The sequence below is a fragment of the Rhinopithecus roxellana genome, chromosome 16 (assembly GCF_007565055.1).
Source record: "Rhinopithecus roxellana isolate Shanxi Qingling chromosome 16, ASM756505v1, whole genome shotgun sequence".
NCBI lineage: Eukaryota > Metazoa > Chordata > Mammalia > Primates > Cercopithecidae > Rhinopithecus > Rhinopithecus roxellana.
In genome coordinates this window covers 87,088,880-87,105,157 of record NC_044564.1, presented here as the reverse complement: position 1 = coordinate 87,105,157, position 16,278 = coordinate 87,088,880, and the positions used below count along the sequence as shown (strand labels likewise).

The window sequence follows — 16,278 nt, the reverse complement described above, 5'->3', positions numbered from 1 at the left end:
AATCCAATTTAAAATGAGCAAAAATCTTGAGCACATACATCTCAAAAGAAGACAGACATATGGCAAATAAACATATGAAAACATGTTAATTGTTATAAATTAATAAGGGAATGTAAATCATAACTATAATGGGATACTACTACATGCCTTTAGAATGGAAATAAAAAATTAAAATATCAAGTATTCCTGAAGATGTGCAGCAACAAAGATTCTCTTTCATTACTGTTGGGAATGTAAAATGACACGGTCACTTTAGGAAATAATTTGGCAGCTTTTTATAAAGTAAAACATATGTCCAGTGTGAGGTTCAGCCATTCCATTCCTATACGTGTATCAATGTATAATAAAAACAAGTACACATAAGAGCCTATAGGCTAGGCAAATGTTTTAGCAGCTCTACCTACAATCTCTAAATCCTGGAAACAACTGAAACATCTTTCTTTTTTTTTTTTTCTTTTTTGAGATGGAGTTTCACACTGTTACCCGGGCTGGAGTGCAATGTCAGGATCTTGGCTCACTGCAACCTCTGCCTCCTGGGTTCAAGCAATTATCCTGCCTCAGCCTCCCAAGTAGCTGGTATTACAGGCGCCAACCACCACGCCCAGCTAATTTTTTGTATTTTTAGTAGAGATGGGGTTTTACTATGTTGGCCAGACTGGTCTCGAACTCCTGACTTTGTGATCCACCTGCCTTGGCCTTCCAAAGTGCTGGGATTACAGGCCTGAGCCGCTGCGCCTGGCCTAATGAAGACATCTTTCAACAGGTGAACAGATAGGCTATGGTGTCAATACCATCAACTGCTATTCAGCAATAAAAAGGAATAGACTATTCACTTACACAGCAATACAGATGAATGTACATGTATTTTGCTACGTGAAAGAAGTCAGCCCCAAATGTCTACATATTGTATGACTTCATTCGTATAACATTCTGGAGAAGGCAAAATTATAGGTTGAGAAAACAGATCAGAGGTTGCCCACAATTAGGAGAAAGGGAAGAGTCGATCACAAACGCATCATACAGATAATTTTAAGGTGATGCAGCTGTTGTGTGTAACGCTGGATGGTGGACACCTGTCTCTATGGGTTTCTCAAAACCTACCAAATGCTACACCACAAAACCTCATCCTTATTTTTTGCAAATTAAAAAAAAAAAAAAAAATCCACCAGGAACTCAGAGGATTCCAGGAGGAAAAAGAAACTGATCAAAGACACTTTGGAAAATGGTATTTTGATTGGATTCTCTAAGGTTAAGACCAAACAAGCTGCACAGAAACACTCCGCTTTGGTTGATAATTTTGTTTATCACAGGGACAAATGATAATTCTGACACTAGGCGAGAACAAATGAGTAAGTCAGTTGTAGATTATGTGAGCTGGAGTTGTCACTGCTGTGAAATGACTTTTTCTTGCATTGTTGTGAAATGTTTCTTTCCCAGTGGTGTGTTAATTTTCCCCAGAATTCTCACCAACCTATTCAAGTGTTTTTAAAAATACTTGCTCTTATGATTTTAAGACAAAAACACATCTGTTTTCAGCCCAGCTGGAGAAGCCTCATTAATAACACATCCTTTGTGTTCTAACTGAAACCCTGCACATAAAACAACAAATGAGCACGGGAAATGTTGGAAAAGTATAATAAGCAAGACAGACTCCCTGGGGAATGACAGTGGTACATTCCTTGGGTTTCCTGTTCTTCTCATCTGCCCTGGGGAGAATGCTGCAGAAGCCTCCAACCAGAAACCACACCCAACAAAACCAAAGCTAACAAAAACCCAGTTGTCTCAGCCAAAGAACCTGGAAAATAATGGCCTAGCAAGGAATACCCACCTGACTGTAGCCAAACATCTATGGAAACCCCCCAAACACCATAGTTCAGTGGAGTCCAGTGTGGAGCTGATGATCCACTTCACTTCCACGGAGTGGAAGGCAGCAGCAGTGCTCTGATTCCCTTGCCTGATGGTGTCCGGGGCACCAAGCAGGGAGGTAAATCTTCTCTCTCCCGCATTGCAAAATAAGGTGGCATTCTGGTATTTCTATCGAGGTGGTGTCAACAGACCAAGAAAGCAGCTGTTCTTCCATTTCCTGTCTGGCAAAAGCAGACAGTTCTACAATTCCCTTGCCAAGGTGGTGTCTGGAGGTGCCAGAGTTAAGCTTAGCCTCAAACTCATGCAGCAACAATGAGACTGAGGCAGGGTGAGGCAGGCTAGTGTCGCCTTCCTAACCCAGGTGTCACTGAAGTCCATCAGGAAGCTGAGCCTCTGCTGCCACCCAAGTCAACCACACTGACAAGGTGGCATCATCTCCAGTTCCCTGCCTCCTCACTTCTGGTGTCAGTAGAACCAGGGGTGAACCAAACCTCCACACTGACACAGCTGCAATGAGACTGAGTGAGGTGGTACCAGCAGGCAATTAGGAATTCTTTTGAAACAAATGTAAATCTTGAAAATCTCCACCAAAAAAAAAAAAAAAAAAGGAAGTTATAAGAATTAACCAAATGGAAACTAAATAATTAAAAAATAAGATAACTGAAATAAAACTTCACTGGGTAAGCTTAATAGTAAAGGGGAGAAGACAGAAGATAGAATCAGTAAACTTGAGGACAAATCAGTAGGATTTACTGATTCTATTCTGAACAAAAGAGAAAAAATAGATACAAAACGAAACAACAGAGAACACCCTTGGAGACCTGTCAGGCAGCATCACAATATTGAGTCTGTGTATCATCAGAGACCAAGAAAGAGGTAGAAAGAAATAGTGGGACTGGAAAAATAGTCAGTAAATTGATATCTGAAAACATTTTAATTTTGACAAAGACAGAAACCTATAGAATCAAGTAGCTGAGTAAATACTAAATAAGATAAACCTAAAGGAATGCATATTAAAACGTGTTATATAAAAACTTCTGAAAACAGAAGACAAAGAAAAATTCTTGAAAGCCTACCTGCCAAAAAACAATACAGACTTATAAAAATACAAATTCAAATGACAATAGAGTTCTCATCTGAAACAGTGTAGGATACAAGGAAGTGTCCCAACATTTATGTCCTGAAAGAAAAGAACTGTCAAATGCAAATTCTATGTCCAGCAAAAATAACATTCAAAAAGGAAGGAGAAATAAAGGCATCCTTATGTGAAGGAAAACTGACACAATTTGTGTTTTATCAAAACTCCTCTTAAAAAGGTGAAAAGTAAGTCCTCTAAACAGAAGCCAAATGATATCAGAAGAATGATTGGAACTTCAGAAAGAAAACAACAAGAGAATGGGAAAAATGTAAAAGGATGTCATAGGTTATGCATCATCTCAGAAGTTTTTAAAATCATATTTGATGTTTGCACAAAAATTATAACACTGCCTATTGCAGCATCCAGTGTATTAGATGTGTTACTCAGTGCAATTCTATTTTTAAAAACAAGGCAGGTAAAAGGACCTAAAGGGAAATAAGGTTTCTACACTTCATTTACAGTGGTAAAACATCAATACCAGTTGACTGTGGTCAGTTACACATGAATAATGATAATAAGGTAAAGATAGTAAGAAAATTATTTAGAGATGTACTAAAAGAATTGTATAAGGAAATCATTATGTAATACTAAAACTATTTCAGTAACTCACAGAAGGTAAGGAAAGACAGCAGAGGGAAGAAAAAGAGAATGAACAAGCAGAAAATAAAGTAGAACATCTAGGCATTAACATATATTACAGTTATCTTAAATATAAATTATGTATGCGTGTCAATTAAAACACAAGGAATATCAACTGGGACAAAGAAACATGATTCAAAAATACGTATGCTACCTATCTCAATTAATGCAGAAAAAGCATCTACCAAAACATAGCACAGTTTTATGATTAAAAACTTTCCGAAACCTAGAAATAGAAGGAAACTTCCTGAACTTTATCAAGAATATTTATCAAAAACAAACAGCTATGTCATACTTAATGGTGAAGACTGAATGGTTTTCCCCTAAGGGTGGAAACAAGGCAGAGACATCTGCTCTCACCTCTGCTATTTGACAGAGCACCGAAAGTTCTAGTCAGCACAATTGGGCAACAAACAAGTAAGGCATACTGACTGAAAAAAAAAGAAAGGAGGAAAGCGGCCTCTATTGCAGATTACACGATTGTCTTCGTAATGTCTCAGAGAAACTAAAACAGTCTTGTAGAAATAGTAATATTGAGCAAGTTCACAGGATAAATGATTCATCCTCCAAAATTCATCATATTTCTATGAACTAATAATGAGTGTGTGGAAACTGAAAAAACCTTTACAATTGCTCTAAAGAAAACACTTAGGCAGAAACCTGACAAGACATGCAGAATCAAGATGGTAAAAATGACAAAATGTGCGTGAAAGAATTGAGAGAACTAAACAAATTCACACACACCTTATTAATGGTTTGGAAGACTCAAGATAGCAAAGGTATCAACTCTCTTCGAATGGATGGGTAGACTTAATGACATTCATATCAAAACCCCAGCTACATATTTTTTACGCATATAGATAAACCTATTTTAAGTTTATATGAAAAGGCACATGATATTGGTGGAGAGATGGACACATAAGTCAGCCAAACAGAATAAAGAACTCAGAAAATGACCCAAGCAAATATGCCCAACTCATTTTGACAATGGTACAAAAGCAATTGCAGGAGGAAGGATAGTCATTTTAATAAATGTTACTGGAGAAAATAAACATTTATAAGCTCAAAATCTCAGTATAAACCTCACACTTTATACACTAATTAACTTGAAATGGTTTGCAAACTTAAATATAAAAGATTTTACTGTAAACCTTTTAGGAAAAGAAAGTTCTAAAAAAATTATTGGGATCTAGGGCTAGATAAAAGTACTTTGTTCTTACTTATATGTACCTTTTAATGGTTTTTTTTATTTTCAGTAAAAGACCAATGTGTACCTGTACTTATTCTAAAAAAGAAAAATATTCAATATGCTTTTCCGGGTTAATAGACAAATGAAATAGATTAATCTTTCTTTATGAATCAGTGATCGAGCCATTATTGTTTTCCTGAGAGGAAAACTCTCTTTATGCTCATCACATTTTCGGAGCATTAGGAGTGGAACCAGGGGGCCTTAGGAGAGATAGACATGCTGCCAGTGGAGGTGAGCAGGAAGGAAATTTCCAAACCCAAGAACTGGCAGAAACTGCTGGAGAGAGAACAGTTACTTGGACTTCAAGTCTAGAGATTAATTGTGATGTGCCCTGCTCTGTAGAATAATAAAAACAGTGTATTCCAGCAAACAATAGAACGGGTGATACTAATTGAATGATGTTACAACACACACATATGTATGTATGCAGATACAGACATGTGCACACATATACACACATAGATATGTGTAATATGTGTGTATTTATAACTGAGGTTAAACCGTTAGGCAATAAGAATGCAGTCCTATTTTTCTACCCTCTCTTTTCTAACATCTTTCAAACAGATGATGTTTTGGAAGATTTTCAATTCTTTTCAATAATTAAAAAACTTTTCCAACAGAACAAATACGCATGCTGAATTATTTTAATACCCTATTTTACACGTGGTTGTAAATAAGCAACCCGTTGTATAGGTTCAGCATTTTGGATGTTAAGGTAAACATATAGCTGCTCCTCATTTGTAGAAGAGTGGATTTACAGTATGTGTGTCGGTTGCAAGTTGTATATTTAAATTACTTAAAAATATATCCTCTTTGGTAATAGTTTTTTAAAATGAATTTGTGGCACATTAGAAAGAATGTTTTAAAGCAAAATTGCTTTTTAGTTTGTATTCTCTAAACGTCAGAAGTTTACTCTGAAGAATTAAAAAACTTACTAGAATATTCATATTTGACCTACAAAATAAGTAACTTAGATGGAATAATTTGAATTTGGAAACTTGTTTTTTTTTAATTTAATTTTATTTATTTATTTATTTATTTATTTTTTTGAGACGGAGTCTCACTCTGTCGCCCGGGCTGGAGTGCAGTGGCCGGATCTCAGCTCACTGCAAGCTCCGCCTCCCGGGTTCACGCCATTCTCCCTGCCTCAGCCTCCCGAGTAGCTGGGACTACAGGCACCCGCCACTTTGCCCGGCTAGTTTTTTGTATTTTTTAGTAGAGACGGGGTTTCACCGTGTTAGCCAGGATGGTCTCGATCTCCTGACCTCGTGATCCACCCGTCTCGGCCTCCCAAAGTGCTGGGATTACAGGCTTGAGCCACCGCGCCCGGCCTGGAAATTTCTTTATACCACTAAATTTGAACTATCAATGCCATTTTATTTTTACAGATTTTCCTTGACACATTATATTGGCTACTGGAAAGACTTAAGACCCTTTATGAAAATATGACTTTAGTGATGCAACTTATGTACGAGGCAGATAAGGAAGCATTGATCCCTGTGCCCGTTAACTAAGATTTTATGAAATAATTTCTAACAGAGGACAGTACCGGGAGTGTGGTCAGGCGCGCCGCCCTCCTCACCGGGCCCACCAGAAGCTTTCAGGGTTCTGGGAGAAACATGTCCAGGCCTGCAGAGGCTGTCACAGGGGAAAAGGGCCAGGGTGGGGAACCCAGCACAGGCAGCCTGGCCTCACAGGGGAGTCCAAGGTTTTCTGAGGAAGCCGTGTCCAAGCCGAGATCCTTCCTGTTCCACGTGCTCCAGCACAAGGCCCGCAGGAGGAGCCGGGTGAGTGAGACCAACCCACACAAGCCGGGCGGATTCCCCAGGCAGTGAGGGGGAGCCGGGCCTGGGGGCCTGAGGGCGGCCTCGGAAGCACAGCGTCAGAGAAACTCCCACCGCTCCTATCAGGAACGCTTACACCTTTATATCAGCATGGGGGTTGGGACTGGGTGATCTGGGGAAGGGTCTGCCAGCGGGTCGGGGGGTCGCTCTGAGTTGGACGCCGTCTGATAGAGGAGGCTTTTCTGTTGTTCGGGTTTCTCACGGAATCGCATCTAGAAGAGGGCAGAGGCCGCCAGGAGAAAGCGCTGCTGGGAATGAGGTAGATGCCGCTCGTTTTCACCAAGTGCAGTGCTTGGGATTTTAGGGGGTGGCAAAGTGACCTTGATCTATTTTCTCTGTGCAGGTCTCTGTTAGAGTCACCGTGGGGATCTCCGTGTTGGTTTTGAAAGGCCTCTGTGTGAGTCTGTCAGGGGTTTCTGTGGGGAGGTCCCTCTGGGGTGTCTTCATGGGGGGATCTCAGTCAGATTCTCTGTTGGGGTCTCTGGGGGTCACTATGGGGAATCTCTGGAATCTCTATGAATGTGGGAATCTTTGAGTGTGGGGTGTACATGGGGGTCTCTGTGCTCCTCTGCTGCAGGTCCCAGGATCCAGGGTCCCATAGATGTTGGGCCCACACTGGAGCTGCCCAGGTCACCACCCCAGACAGGACTTGGCTCCAGCAGTAGCCTGGGTGCCCAAAGTGACACCAGGGCCTTTTCCAAACAGGTCTCCAGCATGGGTCCTGCCACGCCTGGGTACAGGCCTGTCCCCTTGTCCTCAGCCTCCACAACCCCCTGCAGGTGCAGAGCTCTCCCTGGGCAGAAGGCCCCTGTACAGAGCTCTCTGGGGAACCAGCTCCTGCCTTTGCTCCTGCCTTCCCTGGGGATGGCCAGGAGGGACCCGGCACCAAGACGGAGGAGCCCAGGACCGTGCCCTGTGGGAACTCTCCCTGTGAACCATGTGACCAGATCCTCTGAGGCCCAGTGTGTCCCCTGCCAGCACCTGGGCTTGGAGCCATAGATGTGCTGTGTCACCCAGGCCAGCCCTTGCCTTCTGGGTCCCTCTGCCCTGGGAGTGGCACTGACCACTTTTACTTGTAATGATCACCGGACTGTGAGGACCCTGGTTACAGCTGTGGGCAGCTTATGGATTCTGCACTTGTGAACTTATGTTCGTCTTCCCAGATTCTTCTCCCACCTCCCACCCTGGGCCTAAGGACCCCTCCTGTGGTTCCTGACCACAGAGTCCCGCCAGGGGGGCAGGCAGCAGCCCTGGGTGCCTCCTGAAACAGACACCCCACACTAGTGGCCCGGAAGACTGCTCTGGAGAGTGAGGCAGGGGACACCAGACGCAAACCCAGGGGTGTTACCAAGGCTGAGCCAAGTGCTGGCGGGGCCCAGGTCCATCCCGGAACTCAGCAGGCAAGGAAGGGTCTGGGGAGGGTGCCACCTCTTCCCCACCAGGACATCTGGGAAGGAGCTGTCCCGCCTCTGACCCAGGGCCAGTACAGGACACCCCCACATTCCCAGGCTACCACGGGGCAGGGAGGCTGCTGGGATCCATTACTCCTCCAGCCTCAGGGGAGCCTACCACCGCCTCAGGCCGTGAGGCCCCTGCAGACCCAGCCCCACAGCAGCACAGAAGTTACCTTAGTGAGAACGGGAATGCAGTGAGCCAGAGCCCGGTGGGGTCTCCATAGGGTTTGCTGTCCTTACACGTACTGAAGACTCTGGGTCATGATCCAGCTTGGAAACCAGACACGGTTTCTCCCTGGACAGGGAGAAGAGGGGGTCCTCCATGTCCCTGCCAGCCTCCACCAGGCCCAGCCATTCTAGAAGCCCCACTCAGGAGGAGTGGACACGGAGCCCGTTCCTGTGCCCTAGCATGGCACAGACAGAAGCCACCACCTCTGCAGGGAAACCAAGTGTATTGGGAACTTCTCTGTGAAAGTCGGGAATGCATGGCGGCTGTGATCACCCAGGCAGGACAGGCTTAACGTGTAGGTGTCAGTTTTATTTGAGTAGAACCCCGTCTCCCCCAGGAGACGTGCAAGAAGCCTTCTCTGGTTCAGGAGGCAAGACACCTCGTGTAGACCTCAGTTCCTGCGGCTGCGGATGGGGCCACTCGAGGCGCTTGCCACGTGTGGCCTGTGGTGGTGGGGGCCAGCTGGGGACACAGGCTCCCGGGGAGGTGGGGCCCATCTGCTGTCTCTGTCTCTGATGTTGCTGTTTTTGACAGGACAGTGGTGGCCCCTGGGGGTGGCTTTGGGGCTGCAGGCCAGAGCTCTCATCTCTCTGCTATGTTTCTGGTGGCAGTGACCCCTGTGGCCACAGGAAGGCACATTCTCCTGAGCGTGGAGGTCACCTTTGTGGCGACTGACCTCTGAGGGACCACGTCCCCACGGAAGCCCCAGTTTGTCCACCAGGATTTGCCTCACACCTCTGCTGATGGTCCAGGCTTCATCAACCATGCAGTCCGTAAACAGCCTTGCTGGGCCAGACCCCCAGCTCTGGACAGCATCTGCCCCAGGCTTGCCTTTCTCCAGGACGTCTTCCCACCCTGCGCCTGTTTTCCTGGGGTGTAGACCCTGTGGATGGTGACCGATCTTTCTCCAGAAGTGGCTTTCTGGTGGCGTCTCTCCCTTCTCCGGCTGACGCTGGTTGTATTTCCTTTCTTCTTTGTCTCCTATTTCCCTGGCGTGGGGAGGGTGGCTCCTCCCACTGGCTTCAGAGGTCCTTGGTCCCTTGGAGCTGTGTCTCTGCTCCCCTGGTCTGGGTCTCCTGCGGGCCTCGCCCTTGTCCGCAGAGCCCAGCGTCTTCTGACTCTTCTGTGGGGCCTTTGCTTTCGGGCTCCCGGACTCCTGCTGCCGTGGGCTGTCCCCTCCCTTCCATAGGAGGGCCCATGGCCCCTGGGAAGCCAGTCATGTTCTTACTGGACACACTCTGGGAGGTGGACAGAGGGGCCTGAGCGGGCAGCCTGTCTGCGGCGGGGAGCATGTCCACATGGCGGCCTGGAAGGCACAGATCTATGGCGCCATCCTGGAAGAGGACGCCTGAGGCGCGGCCTGGCGGCTGCTCCTCTGAATCCACCTGCGCTAGGAGCGCAATCTCACTGACCACCTGCGATTTCAGGCGCAGCTGCTTTGGATCTTGAGCAACACAGATTGTAGACCCTGAGGGGTTATCAGTGGTCCCCAGAGCCCCCGTGCTCCTCAGATCCACCTGAACGCTTCCTGAACTTGCCCTCACACTGGCTCCCACGGTGACGTCCCAAGTGGGCACCTTCAGTGCCTCCAGGGCGTCTTTGGCCCTTGCCCACTGGGACCCTATGCTGAGCTCTTGCAGGGCTCTGCTACTACACACGTTTCCTGGGGACATGCTCTCACTCTCAAACCTTGCCTCCTTCCCAGCCATTTCTGAACCCATACTCCCCTCTAGTCTGGGTTTGGGTTTCCCGGATGCCAGGACAGTCCTGCTCTGCCAGGTTCTGCCCACAAGGCTGCATGTGGGGGGCTGAGAAGACCCCCTGTCCTCATGTCGAGTTGGAAAGGCCTCTGATCGCCCATGGGTGTCAGCTGACTGGGACCCTCTCAGGGGCCTCTGGGCTTCCTCCTGCTCAGGTGGTGCGGGAGCGAGAGCACCACTCACGGTCAGGACTGACTTGCTTGTTGTTCTGTTGTCTTCTAGACCATTCTGAGGACGTTTTCCCAGGAAAATGGGAACCTTGGCTGCAGACTTGTCCCGAGATTCCCAGGAGGCCCAGGGGTGAAAGGTGGATTGTGGGAAGGGCAGGGCCTGAGCCTCACCTGACCAGACATTTATGGGCTCCAGGGACTGGAGGTCTGGACCCCACCTGTGTCTCACACGGAACCTTAAAAGATGCACTTCCAGCATCTGCTGGGTGCAGGGCTGGAGGAAGGAAAGCTCCTGGGAGGTGTTCACGTGGGCTTTCCCACCCCTCCAGGATGCCAGCTTCCCGGGTTTCCTGTGGGTGTCAGACTGGGGAACAGCACATTTGACCATGAGCCAGGAGCGACGCAGAGGCACGGGGATCCAGCCCTCTTTGATCTCTCCCACCTTCCTGGCCAGATGGATTTGCAGCTTGTTTTCCAGATGCTTCTTGTCTGGGTCCCCGGGTGTGGAACTTACTGATTGGTATTTCCAGGGCCTCCATATGTCACCTTCTGCCTCCTCCTTGTCTTCCTCCAGAAACTTCACTGAGGTCCTTCCTGAGCCTCTATCCTGGCTTGGGTCTGGCCCTAGTTTGGACCGTAAGCACCCCGTCCCAGAGAAACTTCCGGAACTCCTGAACCCGGTCTTCTGCACATCCTTCCTGCCCTTCTCTGCAAATTCAGAAGGCTGGGAGGGCGAGAGGGCCTGCTGTGTCTCTTCTGCCTGACTCTGGGGCCTCCCTGGGAATTCCCCCTCAGGCTGCAGCAGGTCCCCAGATGCCTGGAATCTGCTGGGAGGGCCACAGGACTGCTCCTGGTGGATGGCACTCCTTCCTTGCCACCGGTGCTCTGGGAGCTCAGGGCTGGTGGTAACCCCGGGAAGGATGGGGCCTGACTTGGGGCTCCAGGAGGCTGGCCTCTCCTGGGGAAGGTGGGCAGTGGGCTGGCTCAGGCCAGCCAGAGACTTTTTGAGGAGAGAGGGCAAAACCCTCTTCCACTTTGATCGCTTCTTCAAGGTCCATTCAAGATTCTCCTTTCCAGCGGGGATGACAGACTCTGTCCTCTCCTGGGTTGGAGGGTAAGATGCCCCATAGTCCCTAATCTGGGGTGGAGAAGAGCACGATAGGCTTGGGACAGGGGGTGAGAGGCGGGCCTGGGTCTGGATCCCAGCCAAAGGCCGGGGCTGGGACTGGGGCCAGGCTGGAGTGAAAGGCTGGGACTGGGCCATGTGGTCGGGCTGGGGCGGTGCCTGGGAAAGCTGTGAGGATGCCTCAACCTCAGGTTCACCTGGAGGAGAAGTGGAGACTTTATCCAATGATACAGAGTGCGCATTCTGTGAGGAAGGCAGTGCCTGGGAAAGGTGTGAGGATGCCTCAACCTCAGGTTCACCTGGGGGAGAAGTGGAGGCTTTATCCAATGATACAGAGTGTGCATTCTGTGAGGCAGGCAGTGCCTGGGAAAGGTGTGAGGATGCCTCAACCTCAGGTTCACCTGGGGGAGAAGTGGAGGCTTTATCCAATGATACAGAGTGTGCATTCTGTGAGGCAGGCAGTGCCTGGGAAAGCTGTGAGGATGCCTCAACCTCAGGTTCACCTGGAAGAGAAGTGGAGGCTTTATCCAGTGATACACAGTGCGCATTCTGTGAGGCAGGCAGTGCCTGGGAAAGCTGTGAGGATGCCTCAACCTCAGGTTCACCTGGAAGAGAAGTGGAGGCTTTAACCAGTGATACAGAGTGCGCATTCTGTGAGGAAGTCTTGCTAGAAACCCAGGCTGTGGCTACTAGGGACTCGCTGTTGAAAGATGGCAGGTTCCAGAAAACCTGGCTGCATTTCTGCTGCAAGTGGTCCCCCACAGCTGTGGCGTCAGAGACTTGCTGAGGACGGGGCAGCTGCTGTGGTTGGGTTGACACATTCCAGAAGGGATTTAGAGTCGTGATGTCCCACTCCTTCCCCAGTGATGTCATCTGCAGGTGGCCGGCCCGTTCCCTTTCTTTCTCCTGCCACATCTTCATCAGTGCTCTCTTGGCGATGAGAGTCTCCAGCAGCTTCTGCACGTCAGGGTGGATGAATGTGCAGCCACCTACCTCCACGTGCCTGGGTGTGGGGTCTCCCCAGAAGGAAGCCTCTAGGGGGTGGTTGGGAAGATGCTGTGGCTGGGATTTGCCATGTGAACAGGTGGAGAGGCCCCAGGTGGTGGCAGCCTCCCTCCAGCAATAGAGTTCCTGGATGGGATCGCTGGAGCACCCAAGGCCAGAGATCACCCTGGTTGGAGAAGGCAGCCCCTGGTTGTGTAGAGGGGAGCTCTTGGGGACGAGGCATGTTGTGGAGTCACACTGAAGTCCAGCCAGGCTGGAGTCGGGTGGAGGTGGAGAGGAGGTCAGGGGACCATGCGGCTGTGGTGAAGGAGGAAAAACCACATGTGGCCGGGATGCAGGGCGTTTTAGGGGAAGCAAGGGCTCTGGTGGCCCAGAGGCACTCAGGGTTGAGTGTGGTCCAAAAGGCTCTGAGAAGGTCATCGGGCCTGGTGACAGGGTGGAGGCCAGAGGAGCTGGGGGAGGTGCTGGGGACAAGCTAGCAGGAGATGGATCTGGCATGCATTTCCCATGCAGCTGGTGGGCCTTAGCAGGCACTGGTTTGCACACGTCACCCGGGGGGTCTCCACCTAAGGGCAGATGGGAGCCGCCCTCGCCAGCGAGCTTCCTCAGGTGGCTGCAGGAGACAAGAGACACAAGCTGCAGCCAGGGGCAGGTGGGGCCAGGAAGCCAGGAGCAGTGGGCACCTGGGGCCTACAGCTCCTCCACCTCCCCCACTACTGACTTCACAAAGCTCTGCCTAAGCCTGCCCCAGGGCTTCAGTCCTCTCCTCTCCCCTTCCCAGGACCTCTCCCTCCCAGATCACCAGCAGGCCCTAGGGTTGCATCAGAGGCCCTGGTAGGAAGGAGGACATGGAGAGAAGGAGGAAGCTCCTCACTTTTCCAGAAGGTAGTTCAGGTCCCGGGTCTCCTCCAGCTCCCTCAGGAGGTTTCTGCAAGCTGGAAGTCAGGAGACAGGGTTATGGTGGAGAGGTCGGAGCCTGGGAACCTCATGGAAGCTGAGTGGGTGTCTCTTTAGGGGACACCACAGGGAACTAGATCCTGAAACCCACACATCTGTGGCCAAAGCCATATGGACCCGATGATGACAGGAAGGTGTCCACTGTGCAGCACTTTGTCATTTGCAAAAAGTGCTTCCACGTCCACCCCTTCATAGGTGTCACAACCATCTTGTTGGGAGAGCAAACGGGTGGTCTCAAAGAGGAGTCAGCCATGGCCGAGGTAAACAGCTGTCCACATGGACCTGGAGCCTCCCTCACCTCCCCCCATATCCCGGCAGGCCTTGGTCCCTTCCCCACACCGCCCCCTTATGGGCAATACCGGTCCCAGGCCCATGGCTTCATTCCCACAGGGAATCTGAGGAGGCCCCAGGTTCTGATTTCCCTCCCAGGAGTTTCCCTCTCAGGCCTCTGCAAATGACTTCCTCAGGGACAGGCGATGCTGTCACCTCTGGGGAGTCCCGGGAAACAGCAGAGCCTCACCTTTCAGAGCTGAGATCTTCTTTCTGCTCCTGGACCTCCCCCTTCTCTCCCTTTGAGGCTGAGAAGCAAGAAAGGATGAGGGGCTGGGACCAGTTCTCAGTCTCCTCTCCCCAGACCAGCTGCACACATGCAGTGCTCATGAAGGACACGGCTCCCTGCCTCTAGCTCACGGAGCTCTGTGTGCGCTTTTTACTCATGTTCACCATGAATGAAATGTTTTCCGTTTTCCTTCTTAGGAAAATGCAAGGAGGGGTTTTCTGTGTGACTCCACCCTGGTGTCCCCAGTCCCTGCTCCTCCCCTGAAGGCACACCCAGGCTCAGGTCTGCAGGCACCTCTGAGCTGCCTGTAGGATTCTGCTTCGGAGGAGAATGGAGAGGAGGCCAGGGACCATGGGGTTGTGGTGAAGGAGAAAAAGCACATGTGGCCGGGGTGCAGCCACAGGCGAATCCAGGCTCTTGTGGGAGGCTCTCGGGGGCTCAGCACAGCTCCCAGATCACACCCAGATCACACAGAGGAGGCTGGGCCCCCAGACACCTGGCCCAGGAAGGGGGTGATGAGGCAGGGCTGGGGCCTCTCCTCCCACAGAGACCTCACCCCTCTCCTGACCCGGTCCTCACCACTGAGTCCGGTGTTGGGTTTTGCCCTGACGCCCCCTGTGCACCCCACAGATGGTCTGGGAGCTGGGGGTGGAATCTTCCGCCCACTCTCACCCCTGCCTGCCCTGCCCTGCCCTGCCCTGGGGGATGACGAGATTTCCCATCGTGGGAGCGTCTCTCGTTGTTTAGGAAAAGTGGAAATGAGGGGAGGAAAAGAAGAGAGAATCTTCCTCTGTGGGGCTGGGCTGAGGGCTCCTCACCTCCCTGCTGCTCCTCTTCCTCCCGGGCGGGGGTGAGGGTGGGTCACTGTGGAGGTAGGAGAGTAATAGGTAGAGGAGCACCAGGCCACACACACTGGTGAGGATGAAATCCATCATCCAGGGAGTGGAGCTGGGGCTCAGCCATGTGGCACTAGGGCTCTTCAGAGGAAAGAGCATTTTCTCCATCTGAAGTGCAATGTCGCCTTCAAGCAACTGAGGGCTGGGCATCCCCTTTGGGTCTAGGGAGTGGGGCCCAGGCCTGCATCACAGAGTTGGGGCCTCTTCCTCACAAAGGGCTCCTGGGGGTGGGGGAGGGGCAGTGGGAGGAGGAGGCTGAAGCACAGCTCCGCCCTCAGCTCCCAGCCCTGGGTCCCTCCAGCCTCCTGGGTCCCCCAGATCCCTCCTTCCCATTCCAGCTGCTCACCTGTCAGAGACAGCCCTGGGTCCATTTTCTATTCTGTTTCCTGGAAAACAGGTGTCACCTGGTTTTGTGGAGATCTCTGTGCCAGTCCTTCAGTTTTCTACTTCTTTCAGATCGAGGCTTCTCCCTACAGTTTCTGTTGTTCCTCTGGTTTCTTGTTCTCAGGATGTTGTTTGTTTGCAGTTCTTTCTCTCTTAATATATTCTTGCCCTGCATCAACTCAGACATAGAATGTACATTTTTTATATTTATTGATCATTGTGAATTTTGATGACAATTTTCATAATTTTTTTAAAGTTTAATATTTATTTGTGTGGGCACGCAGTAGGTGGATATGTTAATGGGGTATGTGTGGGCACGCAGTAGGTGTTTATGTTAATGGGGTATGTGAGATCCATACCGGCCTGCAGTGCATGATAATCACAGCGTGGTAAATGGGGTGTCCATCACCTCCAACCTTTTTCCTTTGTGTTACAAACCATCCACTTATACTCTTTATTTTTTTAATGTACAATTAAATTATTATTGACTATAGGCATTCTGTTGCTGTCAAATACTACAAATACTCGGTTTTATTCATTCTTTCTAATTACCTTTTTTATCCATTAACCATCCCCACCTCTCTCCTCCTGCGCCTTCCCAGCCTCTAGTAACCATCCTTCTACTCTGCATCTCCATGAGTTTGACTGTTTAATTTTTAGCTCCCACAAATAAGAGAGAACATGTCATGGTTGTTTGTTTTTCTTTACCTAATTTCACGTAATGACCTCCAGTTCCATCCATGCTATTGCAAATGATAGGCTCTCACTATCTTTTATGGCTGAAGAGTGCTCCACCGAGTATGTGCACCACCTTTTCTTTATCCATTCGTTTGTTGATGGACACTAACTAGGTTGCTTTCCAATCTTGGCTATTGTGAACAGTGCTAGAAGGAACATGGGAGTGCAGGTATCCCTTCAATATACTGATTTGCTTTCTTCTGGATATGTACCCAGCATTGGGGTTGCTGGATCCTATGGTAGCTCTAGTTTTAGTTTTTGAGG

General features: G+C 49.4%; 1 pseudogene; it reads right to left on the bottom strand.

Moving 5' to 3' along the window:
* Positions 1-8,727: 8,727 nt before the first annotated feature.
* LOC115893893 lies at positions 8,728-15,042 on the bottom strand (annotated as a pseudogene).
* Between the last annotated feature and the right edge of the window lie 1,236 nt (positions 15,043-16,278).